General features: G+C 41.3%; 1 pseudogene; it reads right to left on the reverse strand.

Annotated features, from left to right (window-relative positions):
- The window catches only part of LOC129673140 (aldo-keto reductase family 1 member A1-like), a 27886-nt pseudogene extending 20458 nt beyond the window's left edge, over positions 1 to 7428 (reverse strand).
- Positions 7429 to 15737: the final 8309 nt, after the last annotated feature.

Here is a 15737-nt window from a genome sequence, read left to right on the forward strand (position 1 = left end):
TCTTCTTCTTCTTCTTCTTCTTCTTCTTCTTCTTCTTCTTCTTCTTCTTCTTCTTCTTCTTCTTCCTTCTTCTTCCTTCTAGAAATAAAGAGTCGAAATGACAGATTCAGGTGGAGGCCTTAGTCCCAGTCTCTTTTGAGACTTAAGCACCAGTTTGAATTCCCTTGCTTATTATATATGTATTTGTATATTTACAAATGCTTGCATGAATGTATAGACTCAAATAGTAAAAACTGTTCACACTTCAAGACTCTGCACGGTGCTCTTACATGATCTGTGTCTTTGTGCTATTTGTATTTTGTCAACACTGCTAAATCCTGCTTTCACACTAGCATTTTAAGTGCTGAATGGTCTTCCATCATGTAACTATAATGCAGTTTGTCCATTTTATTGATATTGAAATCATTTCCACATTTCAAGTACACCAAAAACCAAACAGCCTCAAAAAACCCTGCACTGGATCCCCTCCCTCCCCGTCTCTCTCTTCCACTACCCCCTTTCTTTCTCATGTGCACCTGTGAACGTGTTATTTACATGTTCTTGTGCATGGACTTTTGTATGCCGGTACAAGTGTGTGAAGCAGGGGTCAACGTCAGGTAATTTCCTTAATGTCTCCCCACCTTCCTTATATTTTTTTTCGACAAGGTCTCTCTGTGAATCTGAGCTTGTCGATTGATCAGCCTGGCTGACCAGAGGGCTCCAGTTGCCTGCCTGTCTGATTTGCTAAGAACTTGCAGGTACATGCTGCCCACCTTGGCTTTCTTATGAGTACTGGAGATTCAAGCTTAGGTCCTCATGCTTGCACAGAAAGCACTTTATGGACTCAGGCAGTTATCCTGCCCCCAGCACATATTTTTTCACATTTACTTGTACATGTTGTTAGAGTTTCTCTAGAACACTACTTTGGAGTCTGGGCAGTTTTAGAGAACTTGGGTAAGATCAAATTGTCTCCAGACTAGTGGAATCAGTCACCTTCCCACCGGCATTTGTTAAGTACCAATAATATCCCAGGTCCTTGCCAACATTTGACATTGTCATAACTTTGAACAGCCACGAATCTTATGGTTGTGAAATGGCATCTCATTGCCTTGTAATTTACATTATATAGACACTAATGATCATGAAATGTTTTTACACACTCACTGTCTTCTTAGCTTTTGTCTCCTATACAATGTCCTGTCTCCATTGCTTGTCCTTTTCTTTGTGTTGGGTCTTTAAAACTTATATGTCTTTAGAAATATTTTTAAGGGGGCTGGAAAGATGGTTCAGCAGTTAAGAGCACTGGCTGGTCTTTCTGAGGACCTGGGTTCAATTCCCAGCACCCACATGGCAGCTCACAATTGCCTATAACTCCAGTTTCAGAGGATCTGACAATCTCACTCAGACATAAATGCAGAAAAAACACCAATGCAAATGAAATAAAAATAAATTTAAAATTGCATTAAAAAAGAAATATTTTTAAGATTACTTTTTACTTATTATTTAATGTGTATGGGCATTTTCCCTGCATGTAGGCCTGTGTGCCATGTTTGTGTCTGGTATGTGTGGAGGCCAAAAGAAGGCTTTGGATCCCCCCGAAAGTGGAGTAAGAGATTACTGTGATCTATTATAGGCGTGCTGGGACTCACACCCTGATTCCTTTGAATCACTCCCCAATTCCTTTGAAAGTGGTTAAGAGTTCTTAACCACGGAGCCGTTCCCTAACTCTGATCTGGAGAAATTTTTAAAATGTAGTTAGGTATAAACCTTGTCTGGTCATATGGTTTGCAAGTCTACACATAGCACTTGGTGTGCCCTTTCTTTTGTGGAAGATATCTTGTGCTTTACAGAAGGTATTGATCACAATGTATTTAAATTTATCAAGTTTTCTGTATGATGTATCCTCTCACGCAGCGTTAAGAAAAAGACACTTCAATGCTAAGTTCCTAAGTATATTTTTTCCCCAATTATACTTTCTTTTTCATTTTTCCTTTTTGTATTTTGGTTTTAAATTTATTCAGAATTTCTTGCTGGCCATGTGAGGTGAAGAATTGCTGAGGAAACCCTGGCCCCATCTTCTCTCACTCTGTGGTCCTGGCCATGATGAAGTGAGTAGCCTTGTTTCTCCACAGGCTCCTCACCGCAGCATCCTGCCTTCTACAGAGGCCGAGAAACCTGCTGACCCTTGGTGGGTACCTCCGAAATTGGGCAAAAGTAACCAATCCCTCCTTTGCAACTCTTCTATCAGGTCTTTTGCCACAGCGTTGGGCAGCTGACAGGGATACATTAGAAATGTGATTATTCCAAAGGTCCTTTTACAACAGGCAGAAAAAAATTTGAATAGCTGTGTAATTTGTTACATTGTCCCTGTGAAATCTAAGTAAGCACATCATATGCTGGACACATTCCTATAGAAGACTCAGAACTTAGAGTGTTAGGGCTGTGCACTGCACCTTTTCTCGTTTATGCCATTTGAGCCTTATCTTTTAAGACACACGATCTTAATTAATTAAATGTATTGACATTTTATACACATCTGTATTCATTCTTGCTCTTACAGTCTCTCTCTCTCTCTCTCTCTCTCTCTCTCTGTCTCCCTCTGTATGTCTGGCTGTCTGTATTTCTGTCTCTAGCCTAGCCTGACCTTGAACTCACTGTGGAGCCAAGGTCACATATTTTGGGCTCACTTCCCTTCTCACTGAAATACATGCTTTAGCGGTTCCTTGGGTGCCTGTACATTATGGTTAAAAGTGTTTCGATTTTGCCCTTGCTCTTGAATATACATCATTGAACATGAGATTTTTATATTGATAGCTGCTTTTTTTTTTCTTACTGGTTTGAAGAGATTTCTCTAGTTCTTCAGAAAACTAACATTACCAAAAAGATCATCACGGCAGATTTTAGTCATCTCTCTGCAGGTGCCCTAAGCTTTTGTCAATAGTTCTTCATGTTTTTCGTTACACAGTAAGTAATGAAATGTTTCTGTTTTGTCTTAGTGTAGATCTGCCTTTCACTATCCTGCTTAGTGTTTCTCCCTTGCAGCTTTCAATAGATTTCCTTTGCTCTGTATATTTAGTGTTTTAATTGCAATGTACAACTTTTGTTTCTCCCTGTCCCTGCCCACACCTTTCTCTTTAAAACATCTGTTACTAGAAACACAGCACCAATTTTCTGGGGCTCTTTGTCTTAACTGTGGTTCCAGCCACTTGGGAGGAGGGAGTTTCCCAGTTTCCAGTTCCTCCAGTAAGCTCTCTGTGAGGGTTAATCTAAGTGAGCGTTAATCACTGCTAAGGTGATGGGTTTAGAATTAGAATAGGAGAAAAAAGAAAAAGAAAAAGAAAAACTTGGGCATGTTTGTGAGAGAGCTTCTAGAGTAGGTTGACTGAGGTGGGGAAGACCCGCAATAAAGGTGGACAGATCTGTGGCCTCTCTGCCTCCTGACTGTGGGTACAGTGTAAGCAGCTGCCGGAGCACCTGCTGCTGTGGCTTTCCCCACCAGGATGACTGTATGTACCACAGAACCTTCTCCCACGAATGGCTCCTCCTCACGCATTAGAGCACAGTGGAAGAAAACTAACTACACAGACCACACCTGTTTGTGGTTGAAATACTCAGCAGAAGAGTTTTCTTCTGGGCAACTGCCGTTGTTGCTAGAATCTGAAGTCCGTCCCTGATGCTCTTTACCAAAAACCCTGTAAAACAACAACAACAACAAAACAAAAAATCTCTGTCCTCTACACTCTGCTCTGTCTGAGTTCTTTTGATGGAGATCACAGGCACTTGGGAGAGAGGAGGGGGGCCAGAGTGAGACCCCAGTGAGACTGCAGCATCCCAAGAGCTGGTTTCCAGGCATGCACACTTCATTTAAAGAAGGGGCTGGTCTCAGATTGGACTTGAGCTCCCATTGATGGCCAGACACTCGTAATTGCTAAAACATTCAGCCGGTGCCATCTTGCGCCTGTAATTCCATGCCATTTCTTATTTTCTTATGCATTCTGAAACTGAAAAGCTCTGCCTTCCAAATAGTGTGTTTGGAGCACCTCCATTGACATATAATCACTATGTGTGACTTTATTTTGTTGTTGCTTTTATGTCTGTCGTATATTTTTATTGTTTTCTCCTTTTGCTGCCATGGTTTCTTTTTACGTTAGTTGAATAGATTTGTTATTTCATTTTTGTTTCTAGTATTGTCTCGCTGTTTTTTCTTTTATCTCAGTTTATTTTTCACCTTTTCATGTTATTCTATATGTACTTTAATGGTCTATAATCTTTGGAATTATCTTGCCGGTGATCCCCACTAAACTGTCCACATATCAACTCCTAAGTATAAATGTGACACTAGTAAAATTTTCCAGCACCAATTTGACTAAAAAAATATTTATTTCTTTTCCAAATATAAAAATCTATATTTTTGCCTATCATGGAGTTTTAGGCTCATAAAAAGCTGCTTCTTTCACCCTTGGTAGTAGGTTACCTCATGGTCCTGAAATCTCCAATGTGCTGGGGTTTCCATTACTACTGAGGCTGCATCTTCTTCCAAGGCCTCCTGGCCTCTCTTCAGACTTGGAGCTTGCACATGGTGCCCAGCCTCGGCAGTTCTCCATGACCCCTTCATACCACCAGCACTACATGGGAGACACTAGCACATGACCACGTTTGGCTGCCAGAGATACCGCCTTGGTTCCCTCCATACTGCAGCTCTACATGCTGATCCTGAGGGAACACATCCGAAAAGATCTTGCCTCAATGACACTGGTCTGCTGTTGATCACTGGATTTCCAGCCTTAGTTGACCAGCTTTCGCTGTCCCAACAAAGCAAATGATTCAGTTCTATAGATTCTTAATTCAAGTATATCACAAAACAGCCAGAGAGGGTCTTTGAGCGACCCTCAAACTTTTCTTGGAAATTCATAAGACTCTATGCTCTGCATTTCTCTCAGCATTCTTCTCATCCATGCTCTCTCAGAACAGGCCACTAAGCTCTAAAGCCTTTGAAGCTTTTTCAGCCCAATGTTCCATATGCCACCACAGTCTTCCCCCAAAGACAACATGGTCGAGCCTATTATGGCAAAGCTCTCTTATCAATTTCCATATTAGTTTGTTTCTCTGTTGTTTTGATAAAACACAGACTGAAAGGAACTTGAGAAGGAAAGGATTTATTTCGCCTTACATTCTACAGTCCATCACTAAGGGAAGCCAAAGCAGGAACTCACGGCAGGAACTTGAAGACAGGAAATGAAGCAGAGGTCATGAGGGAGCAACACTTACTGACTTGCTTTTCTTTCTTTCTTTCTTTCTTTCTTTCTTTCTTTCTTTCTTTCTTTCTTTCTTTCTTTCTTTCTTTCTTTCTTTCTCCCCTTCCTTTCCTCCCTCCCTCCTTCCCTCCTTCCCTTCCTTTCTTACTTTTTAATACTCCAATGGCTTTATTGTTTCCCTCTATCCCAAGTGTAGCAGGCAATACTTACTAGAAATGCTGAAAGGAAAGCTGAGAACCTATGGCCTAAGCCTGGGTCATCAAAGGGATACAGATGGTTTCTGGCATCTCCAGGGACCTTCTTCCCATCCATCATAACCACGGGCACTATATATTGCCAGTTTTTGTTCAGAGCATCTAGTTGCTTCATCTCCTCTGGGAAAAAGGTGAAATCAAATAACTAAGTGTTCTGAAGGATATGATAAGGAGCAGTGCTTTGGAGGATGCAGGTTACTTTCTGCTGAACCTGAAAGATCTGCTCTAGCAGCCATGTTCTCCAGCTAGTGTGAAGATCACTGGTTCCTCAAGCAGGACAGGCTCATCAGGATGGCACCTAGCATGATCAGAGGACCCAAAGAGGCTATAAGCAGTCACCCTCAAGTCTTGTGCTTGACGGCAGGCAATGAGCTCTTTTTGAGCTAGGCGTGGGTGGCTTTTCATCGGCAAGACAGCACAGAGGCCCACACTGAAGACATCATCAATTTGCTGACTGTTGAAGTTGGGCAAGGTCAGGGCTCTCACCAGCCCCATTGCAAGCAAATCCCCCAGAGCCTTATAGGTCTCCTTATAGCGGAGACTAGACAGTTATATTTGCATTCTTGGGAAAGGGAATTGTCCTGTATTCCCCTACTCAAAGACATAGGACCAGTGTGTCAAACACAGATACTTCAGATTCTCCAGCTGGAAATCATCCAATGTCTTCTGGAGGGCAGCTTCTATGTCCTCACAGCCTAGGTGTCACAAAGAGCTCCTCCTGAGGCACAGCCGGGCAGGTCTGGTCCCATGTTCTCTTTCATGGCTTCCCATCTGTCACGTTGCCATGTCCAGCAGCACAGTCAGTGTGGTCTACACTAAGGGCATGTTTAATGCCTGTTTTCACCTGGCCAGGTGCTCTCTTCTATGTCCCCAGACCTATTAGAGGCATCTTCTGCCCAGCATGCAGGAGGACACTGCTGTAACCATCCCTTTGCAGTGACCATGGGCTATATAGAAGACAAAGTGGCCCAGGGCCACCTTCCCAGTGATGGCATCACTCACAATGGCCTGGGCCTTCTCACATCAGTCAGTAACCAAAAAATGCCCCATAAACATGTTCATAGGCCAATCAGGTGGAGGCAATTCCTCAGTTCATATTGTCTTTTCCCAGATGACTCTAATTTGTATAAAGTTAACAACAAAAACAACAACAACACAACAAAACAACCAGGACACATTTTCAGAATAATTTTGTTAACATTAGCAGGAATAAATATGGAATTCTTAGTATTAAATTTAGTGAAAGATATAGAAGACCCCTACACTGAAAACTCCATGACACCGATAAAGCAAAAGGCAAATGAAATGTAAAACTCAATATTAATCAAGTTCCATCCTTTCCAGATTAATTTTATCTATGCATTCAATGCAGTCCTAGTCACAATCTCAATACATCTTTTTGGTAGAAATTAATGAGACAATTCTCAAATACACCAAGAAATGCAAATGACTCAGAAGATGCAGAGCAGTTATGAAAAACATCAGACTTGCAGGACACACACACAAAACTTGAAGACTCTTGTAAGCTATTGGTGATTAACACAATGCCCTGTGTGTAAGGATTGCACTATTTTCTTAGGACTATTAAAAAAATGTTATCTGTATTAATAGCTATTTCAATTATATCGTATTAAGTATGATGTGAGATGTATACTTTTAAAGTTTGCATATTATGCTGTATATAAATTCACTTTGAGCCAATGGAGGAGTCTGGAGATAATGTACAGAAATGGCACCTTAAAAGGAGAAGGAAAAGAAAGAAGAACAAATCACCAGTTTTGGATCTCAAGCAGCTGAAGGAATGCATTTGATGTCTGGGACATCTTTTCATTCTTCAGGGATACCTTTGTCCGTGTTATCAGTCTTTCTGGCAAGGAAACTATTTGCCCAGTGACTGGTGGAATGAAGGTAAAGGCTGAACCCTCTTCATATGCAGCCATTTTGGGGGTCCACAATGTGGTCTAGAAGTGCAAAGAGCTGGACATCATTCCTGAGACCTCAAACTCTGGGCCACAGGATGGAACAGGACCAAGGCCCCTGGATCTGGAGCCCAGTTAGCCCTCAGAGCTCCTGCTTACCCAGGGATGAAGTTTGGGTGGATTGAGAATGTCACCCCAGTCTGATAAGAATGTCACCCCAGTCCATGCAAAGAAAGGAATGTTGACATAGTCACCATCAGCAAACAGAACTCAGATTATTTTCTGTTAATAAATTGCTTTGTTTAAGCTAAAAAAGCTTAAGTAAATTCATTTTAAAGGGAAAGCCATGTAGACCAATACAGAATTCTAGCCAGTGAGTTGACTACAGGTGTAACTGACATAGTCTGATGTTCCAAAAAAGCCAACTTTGGAAGTTCTATTTAAAAGAGATAAGTATTTGTGGTGTGGAGTGAGACAGTGTTGAGACAAAAGATAGCCCCCAAGGTCTATCAGGGACTACCGCAATGATCCCAGTGAGAGTAACTGCAACTTGAAGAACAAGGGGACACAAAAGAGGTGATGATAAGGTGGTGTAATCAGGGACTCTGGTAGCTTGAATAAGACCCATAGGCTCATATATTTGGATGCATTTAAATATTTGGTCACCAGGGAGTAGAACTTTAGAAGTGTGGCCTTGTCAGAGGAAGTGTAAGACTGAGGATGGGCTTTGAGGTTTTAAAAGCCAATGCCAAGTCCTCTCTCTCTCTCTCTCTCCTCCCCTTCCTCTCCCTATTCCTCTCTCTCTCTCCCTCTTACTCCCTCTCTCTCTCCCTCAGCCTGTGGATCAGTATGTACCTCTCATTTACTGCTTCAACACCATGCATGCTGACATTCTCACCTCCATGATGATAACAAACTGAACCTCTGAAACTGTAAGCATGTCACTAATTAAATGTTCTCTTTCATAAAAAAATTGCCTTGGTCATGATGTCTCTTCACATCAATAGAACAGTGGTTGAGACAAATACAAGAGTGTTTTGGAAGCAAACAGCTTTATTTGTTGCTAGATAGAAGAGAAAAGGGAGTTGAGGGATGGCAAATATTTTAGCAGGAAAGAAAAAAAAAGGATATAGTTGCCAGCATCTGAAACCCGGAAGACATTGAGGTGGGTTCAGATGCCTCCTGGACATTCAAACAGAGCTGGTAGGTAGGCTGTGAGATAGCCAAGCCTGGGATCAGAGAAGTGTGTGTAACCACACATTTTTGTCAAGGCAGAATTGATACTGAATGTTCTAAAACTAGATGAGATCATTTGAGGAATGATCATAAATAAACAGGGCTTGAGAAGGAAGCCCCCTTCCTTCTCAAGGGTATGGCCTTCGCAAGCATGTAGGGCTGATCAGGAAAATTAAGGGAAGGAGACTGGAAAGGCCTGACCCGAGAGGTCAGAAGTAAACCAGGCAAATGAGATGATCACATAGAACAGAGACCATGTACTACTAGAGAGACAAGAAAGAGTAACCAAACACTGGATTAGTAGCACGGTGATCATTGTTGACTTCTAAATAGGACAAGAGAGAGCAGTCGGGAAGACAGTCCGAAGCAGCAGTGTCAGACTCTTCTGTAAAGGAGAGCATGGGCTAGTGGCCAGTAGTGAGTGTAAGTCCAGAAGGCAAATACTACGTTAAAAATTTGTAAGGCACGCCGATCGTCACTTCATAAGGGTACCAGAGACTCAGAGAAACAAAAGTGAGGCTGTTTGTTTGTTTTTGACCCTGCAAAGTCAGGTGTGAGCTTAGGGAAAGTCGAATACAACCCTTCAGTTTCCAACTGGTTGAGTTCTTCAGGGAGGGACAGTCTTCAGTGTCTAGTACTGCCCCTCCCTAGTTCCCCTATTTTATTTGTTCTAGATGCCAAGCCTTATCTAATGTATATCCTGGGGCTCAAGATTCCCTCACTTTGTGAATGTGTGCTTGGTCACGTACCAGACTGCCTATAACTTTTCAACCCTAAGCTGAGCTGAGAAGCAGCCAGGCAGGCAGGTGCCAGCTGTTCACCAGGGAAGACAGGAGCCTAGTGCCCCTGGCTTATCTGTGATTCATTAATGAGCTCTAAGCACACCCAATGCTAAAATTGTACTGTAAAGATCCATTTCTTACAAACTGATGGCAATGTCCAGAAGAGAGGACAAATCTGGCAATATAGAAGGGAGAGGGGAGGATTACTGAATGTGTTTTTACAGTGGGGTGGAACTCTGGTGCATAAATGAAGGACATTCTATCATTCAGAACAAGAGGTAAGGCAGAGCTTGCAGCCTTAAATGTGGGTGATTAGAGACAGCGGGGAAATGGGGAGTTCTCTTTTAAGGAGGGTCATCAGCCAACAGTGAGTCAGAATAAGGTTGACAGGAAGATTCATAGGCAGAGGTCTCCTGTTGTGCATGGTGGTGGCCACTATATTCCCAACTACTGAGGAGGCTGAAGCAGGTGGATAAATAGCCTAGAAGCCAAAGGATACCAAAGCCCAATCTCAAACAAAACAAAACAAAACAAACAAAAAACCAATAATCAAAAAAATGAAAAGTAAGCAAACAAACTAAAAACCAAAACAAAACAACAAAAACCCAACCCTTTAATCACCAGGCTTTGAGTGGACTGAACACACGTTACTAGGGGCACTCATTTAGCAATAATTCAGAACATAATGCAACTTCTGACCAACAGTACTTCTCAGGTCTCCTCCCTACTGGATGCAAAGCATCATCTGGAACTGAGATCACAAACAAAGATGATGCTCTTTGTCCATAAGCACATAGACATCAGCACCGCACAGGGACCTGCAGGAACATCTCCAGATAAGCCATAAGACCACTTAGGTTTACTACCTTGAGTCACTTGGAACTGCATTTCTCCTTATCCCCTCTCTTCAGGATGCCAAGGAAACAACTCCTTCCCATAATGCTGCTTTTAGATCCTGGTAAGAATGGCTCCTTAGACTTTTAATTTAGAAGACTGTATTCTATTCTTTCTTCAGTTATCTCCTTTGTAAAAAGGTGAAAGGTCCACCGTGCCAAAAGAAGGGACTCACCTATACTCTATGTTCTTTATTCAAAGCCATGATCCCAGCCATGTTAATTCTCTGCTCACATGGCCTTGAAATTTCCTCGAGAGTCAGTAGAGAGAGAATCTCCTTGTTCCTGAGAGACTGTACCTCTGGGAAAACTGGGCAAATGGTAGAGGTATGATGGACCGTACATGCAAGGGCTGGCAAATCTACATACACATGTGTGCAAGATGCTGCTGTTGTAGGCTACAGAGGAGCAGGAAGAGGTTCCCTGGAGAATGGCAGGAATAGGTTCTGAGCCACTACGCTGCAAAGTGTCTTGGCCCTTCTCTCTTCTTGTTTCCTCTAAGGCATACTTTCTATAGAGGAGATATTTTATCACATATTTTATCAACAGTAAGTGTGATTTCATCATTCGTATTAAATATTCAGAATATTATATGTGGACTTTCGTTCTGACTTTTCTCTGAGCTCACTTGCGTATCCTTTCTACACTTGGCTGTGTAACCCACCGCAGTTTGAAGCAGATGTTGTTTGGAACCAACTCCTTATAAAACAAGTAGGTAAGAGTTTAATCATATCACACTGGCATTCTACCCACATGACTGGATGGGGTTTTTCAACATGGCTGGATCCAGTGTGTATTGCCAGGCATTTCATTTCATGCCAATGAGTGGGCTGGCAGTGTGAGGGAAGCTTGAAAAGGTCTCAGGCTTTGGCTATCTGTCCAAAGCCCCGTGAGCCTGTGGTTTGGCATGGCTGACTTTTCAAAACCTCGTCTCTTGGTAAACCAGTTTGAAGCTTTTCCCTGACGTCATTGCGGTTTCGGCTCTGGCACAATCTGGTTGTAACTTTGCCACTCAAGTAAATTGTGGCCAAACTGAGATTCTACATGGCAGGTTCTTATTGAGTTGATTACAGTACATTGACCTCACAGAGCTCACATGCCCAGTTAATTGAATGGTGAGATAGATGCTATAATGCAGATATAAAGAGGACTAAAATTCCTAACCAACGGCACCTCCTTGTGTAAAGCCTTTGGAATAGAAGTTGAGACCTTGAAATTGGAACATTCAGAGAAGGTGGGGCCAAAGAAAAGTGGGCAGAGTGAAGAATGAGCCAGAGTGAAGAATGAGCCCAAGTGTCATTGCAGAAAATGATGGCTCCAATGATGATGTGGCCGCGGCTGAAGAGTGGGTGAACTCCCACTCTTTTGCCTAGGCTTTTCTATGGCTAGTTTGTTTGCTAGGATGATGTTCCCAAGCTCATCCAGTGGTTAGCTTAGTATCTTACAGGGATTCAATCCCACCTTCCTAACATTTAGAACAATGTAGTTAAATAACTTACGTTATATATTCCCTTGTTATCCTAGCTTCTCTTTGCATTTGTGTGAACATCTATTAGTCAACAAGGTATTTTTTTTTTTCATATAATGAGTGCTGGAAAAGACTTGGGCAATGAATAACTATGTGAATCAATGAGTGAATAAATAGCATATACCTTAACTAGTGATGCACTAGCTGGTTAAGTCAGGAAGAGTAGAGAACAGTTAGGATGTGGGTATTCACAAGTGTCATTCTTAGGACTTTTATACTTCACATAGTAAACATAGATGTTTTAGTCATTCCTTTATTCAAATGCAAATAAATATCCAGGTGTTGAATTTGTGTAGGGCATTGTGTTAAATACCAGACATAGAATGATAATTAGGATACCCTGCCAGACTCTTGTAGAATAGTGGGAGGGGCCAAATGACTGCAATAAACAATCAAGAGAGCTTTATTAGAGATATGTTCCAAGTACAAGAGAAGAGACAATGGACTAACTTATCCTTCTGGAGGGTGTGGGACAATGAATGTTCCCTAGCAGAGGTGACAACTCACTGGGGAATTTAAGGTTCAAGGAAGACAAAGAATATTATTGGAATTTCTATTTTCATTGATATAGAAGGTCGAAGCGTATAAGAAAAAAAGATCTTTTGCAAAGAAAAAAAAGAAAAAAAAACCCAATAGGGTTAGTACAATACCTAGTGAACCTCTTTTAAGCAATCTGCTTTCTATTACTAAGAGAGAAGGGAGGCCCTCAGATGCACATCCTTAGTTAGAACACAAACCCTCAGGTAAGGCAGCTGGCAGCTTCTCTAATAACCTATAACTTAGATTGTTGTGAGTATTTGTTTTGACAGCTGTGCTTGTAACAAATGAAGATGTGGACAAGGGCTGGAGAATGCCCAGCGTGGGCGTTAGAACAGATTAAAGCCTAGAGTGGGCTAGCCATTCCCTTGGTGAAATAACACCCAAGAAGAGAGGGCGCACTCATGACGGGTTGCATGCCTCATCTTTGGCATGGGGTGGAAAGAAACATTATTTCCACCCCCCCCCCAAGTTTGTATGTACAAGAATTCAAATTTGCTTGAATTCAAATTTGTCTTACCTATGGTATCAGAAGTAATTCCTGAGTTAGTTCTCATTGGTACTCGGCAGAACAAGATACTAATCTTCCACAAATAATGTTCTGTCTGACTATTTATTTATTTATTTATTTATTTATTTATTTATTTATTTATTTATTTATCATAGGAGAGAGACAGAAAAACAGAGCCAGAGAAAGAGAGGGGTGTTGGGAAAGGAAAAAAGGGAGACCACACGTGCCATGGTTTGCCTGTGGCCGTCAGAAGACAGTTTGCCGGCATCAGTTCTCTCTGTTCACTTTGTAATCAGGCTTCGTGGGAAGAGTTCTTCCGCATCCAGCCATCTTCCTGTCACCCTTCTTTATTTATTGAGAAAAGGTTTCACTATATAGCCCAGGTTGCCATGGTGCTCACAATCCTCCTGCTCCAGCTGCTGGAGTACATACGTGCACATATGTGTAATTTTGTGTCCCATACCCCCAAACACCCAATCTAGGCAGTGTTTTAATGGCCATATAAGTAAAAATCACAACATATATAAGAAAGCAAAGTACTATAAGAAAAAAAAAAAAAGACTGAAGATATTGACCTGTGGATAGAGAAGTAAAATTGAATATGAAATACAGTGAAAGGAGATAGCAGCTAGATTTAAACCATGTAGAACTTCTAGAAGTGAGAAATACCATCATGGAAATAATTTTTTAATAGAATTTAAAAGCTTCTTATTGTTAATTTGGAGACAGACTTGAAGAAATTATTAAAAATTCATGATTCAGAGGTTATGATATGGAAAATAGGAAAAATAAAATATGAAGAAGAACGGGAGGTTTAAAAGGGTCTTTAAATTATTTTCTAATTTCCTAATTAGGTTGGTGACATATAATGGAAAGCAAGTGGCTTGTGGATGTCACAGAAGAGTAAGTAGGAAGAGCAAACAAAGTTGAGAAGATGTGTGTTAGGGAGTTTACCAGCTAAGAGTCAGGGGTTCCAACAGATCATGAGCAAGATTAGCGTAAAGTCAGTATCCAAAATCCTAGCAGCAGAAAAGACAGCTTATAGGGAAAAAGATATAAGCACAGATGATCTCTTAAGTGCTAGAGGCAACAATGGAAAAGAACATCATGGTATATGCACGTAGCACCAACTGAAAATGAGTATCTGTGTTGACTCATCAAAATGAAGGTGAAAGGCCTGGTTGAAGAATTCAGAATAATCCTCATCCCAGAATAATCTCCTTGATGCCACGTCATCTGTGAGGTCCCTCCTACAATGGAAGGGAACACACTCACAGGGAAAGCAACCTTGTTGGCAGGGCGGGGAAAGTTGCTCCTGAATATGATCTTTGCCTGAGAGCTTGGGGAGGAGCAGGCCTGTTTTCATGCCCTTCTTCTGGAATAAGACAATCTGAAGAGCATCTGTCCAGGGAAACTGTAGAAAACAAATTTGAAGAATATTCCTTTAACATCCCTGGAAATTTTATGACGGTCATACCACCTATAAGATTTTTTTTTTCAATAATATTTAGTAAATCTCAATAAAACAGGAGTCTATAGCAATCTCATGATTTTTTTTTCCCTTCTGGTCTGGTCACTCTGAGTAAAAGGAGGAGAAGGAGAAGGAGGAGGAGGAACTGAGGAAGTAGCCATGCTTCTATTAGACTCTAAGTCTAGGATCACATGCAAAATATGACCCCCTTTATCTCTCCCTCAAAAGCCCAGTCTTCACATCTCAGAACCCACAATATATTTTTCTCCTGGTAAAAAGAGACATTGCAGGTATGGCTCTGTTCACAAAAGCTTGAGATAGAGGAGATTCTCATGGACTTATCTGGAGGAATCCAATGTAAGGAAAGGTTTTAAATTGCTACATTTTTAGGTGCTTAAGAGATGGCTCAGCAGTTAAGCACTTACACAGCTGTTGCTGTGTAAGAATAATAAAAATAAATCTTGAAATTGATAGATTCTGTATATTAAAAATAAAATTTATTTATCTGAGGACATTTAAGGGCAAGCCACACATCAAGTTAGAATATTTGCTAAGCTTACATACTCCAACAATTAGTATCCAGAGTATCTGATATATGAAGAGCTTCTACAAATCAAGAAAAGAAGATAAACAACCCAATAGAGAACTAGCCAGAGCTACAGCTAGATGTTTCACTAGAGACAACAAAAGCCCAGTATCCTATAGGAAGATGCTGAAGCTTATTAGTTATCTGGAATGCAAATAAGAAACCACAATGTGATTCCATTCCACATGACTGGTTGGTAAAACAACAAGCACAGAAACTTTCACAGTGCCAAGGATTGGCCTGAAAACATAGCGATACAAACTGACCAAAGAGCAGGTGGCAGTACCAGCTGTTGCCACTTCTCCCACTAAAGTGTGAACGAGTCCTTGCTGTGGGAAATAGAAGTTCCACTTCCAAAGTATATGAAGAAACTCTTGCTTTATGAAAATATCAGTGAAATTATTTATGGTTAAGTGTCACACAAAGGAGAATTTGAGAATGGGGCATTTGAAAAAAAAACAAAACAACACCTCTGGCTAGCCTTTTTGTCTTAATGACAGGAACTCTTACATGGGCTTTGAAGACAGGAAAGTCTGGGTTGAACCCTGGTGCACCTATGTAGCAGCTACAAGGCCTTAGTCTGGTGGTACACTTTGAGCCCTGACCTTGGTACCCATAGACTGAGGCTATGAGCCCTTTTTTATAGATTGTTGTGAGAATTAGGCACATTATACATCAACACCCAGTGTATAACAGACTCTTATTTCAGTGTGTAATCCTTAGATGACAACTATCATTCCAACACCTTTGCTGACGTCAGACAGGGATCCTCTGTGGAAGAAAGAA

This window comes from Psammomys obesus, unplaced genomic scaffold, assembly GCF_907164565.1.
Source record: "Psammomys obesus unplaced genomic scaffold, mPsaObe1.curated_primary_1811, whole genome shotgun sequence".
In the NCBI taxonomy this organism is placed as follows: Eukaryota; Metazoa; Chordata; class Mammalia; order Rodentia; family Muridae; genus Psammomys; species Psammomys obesus.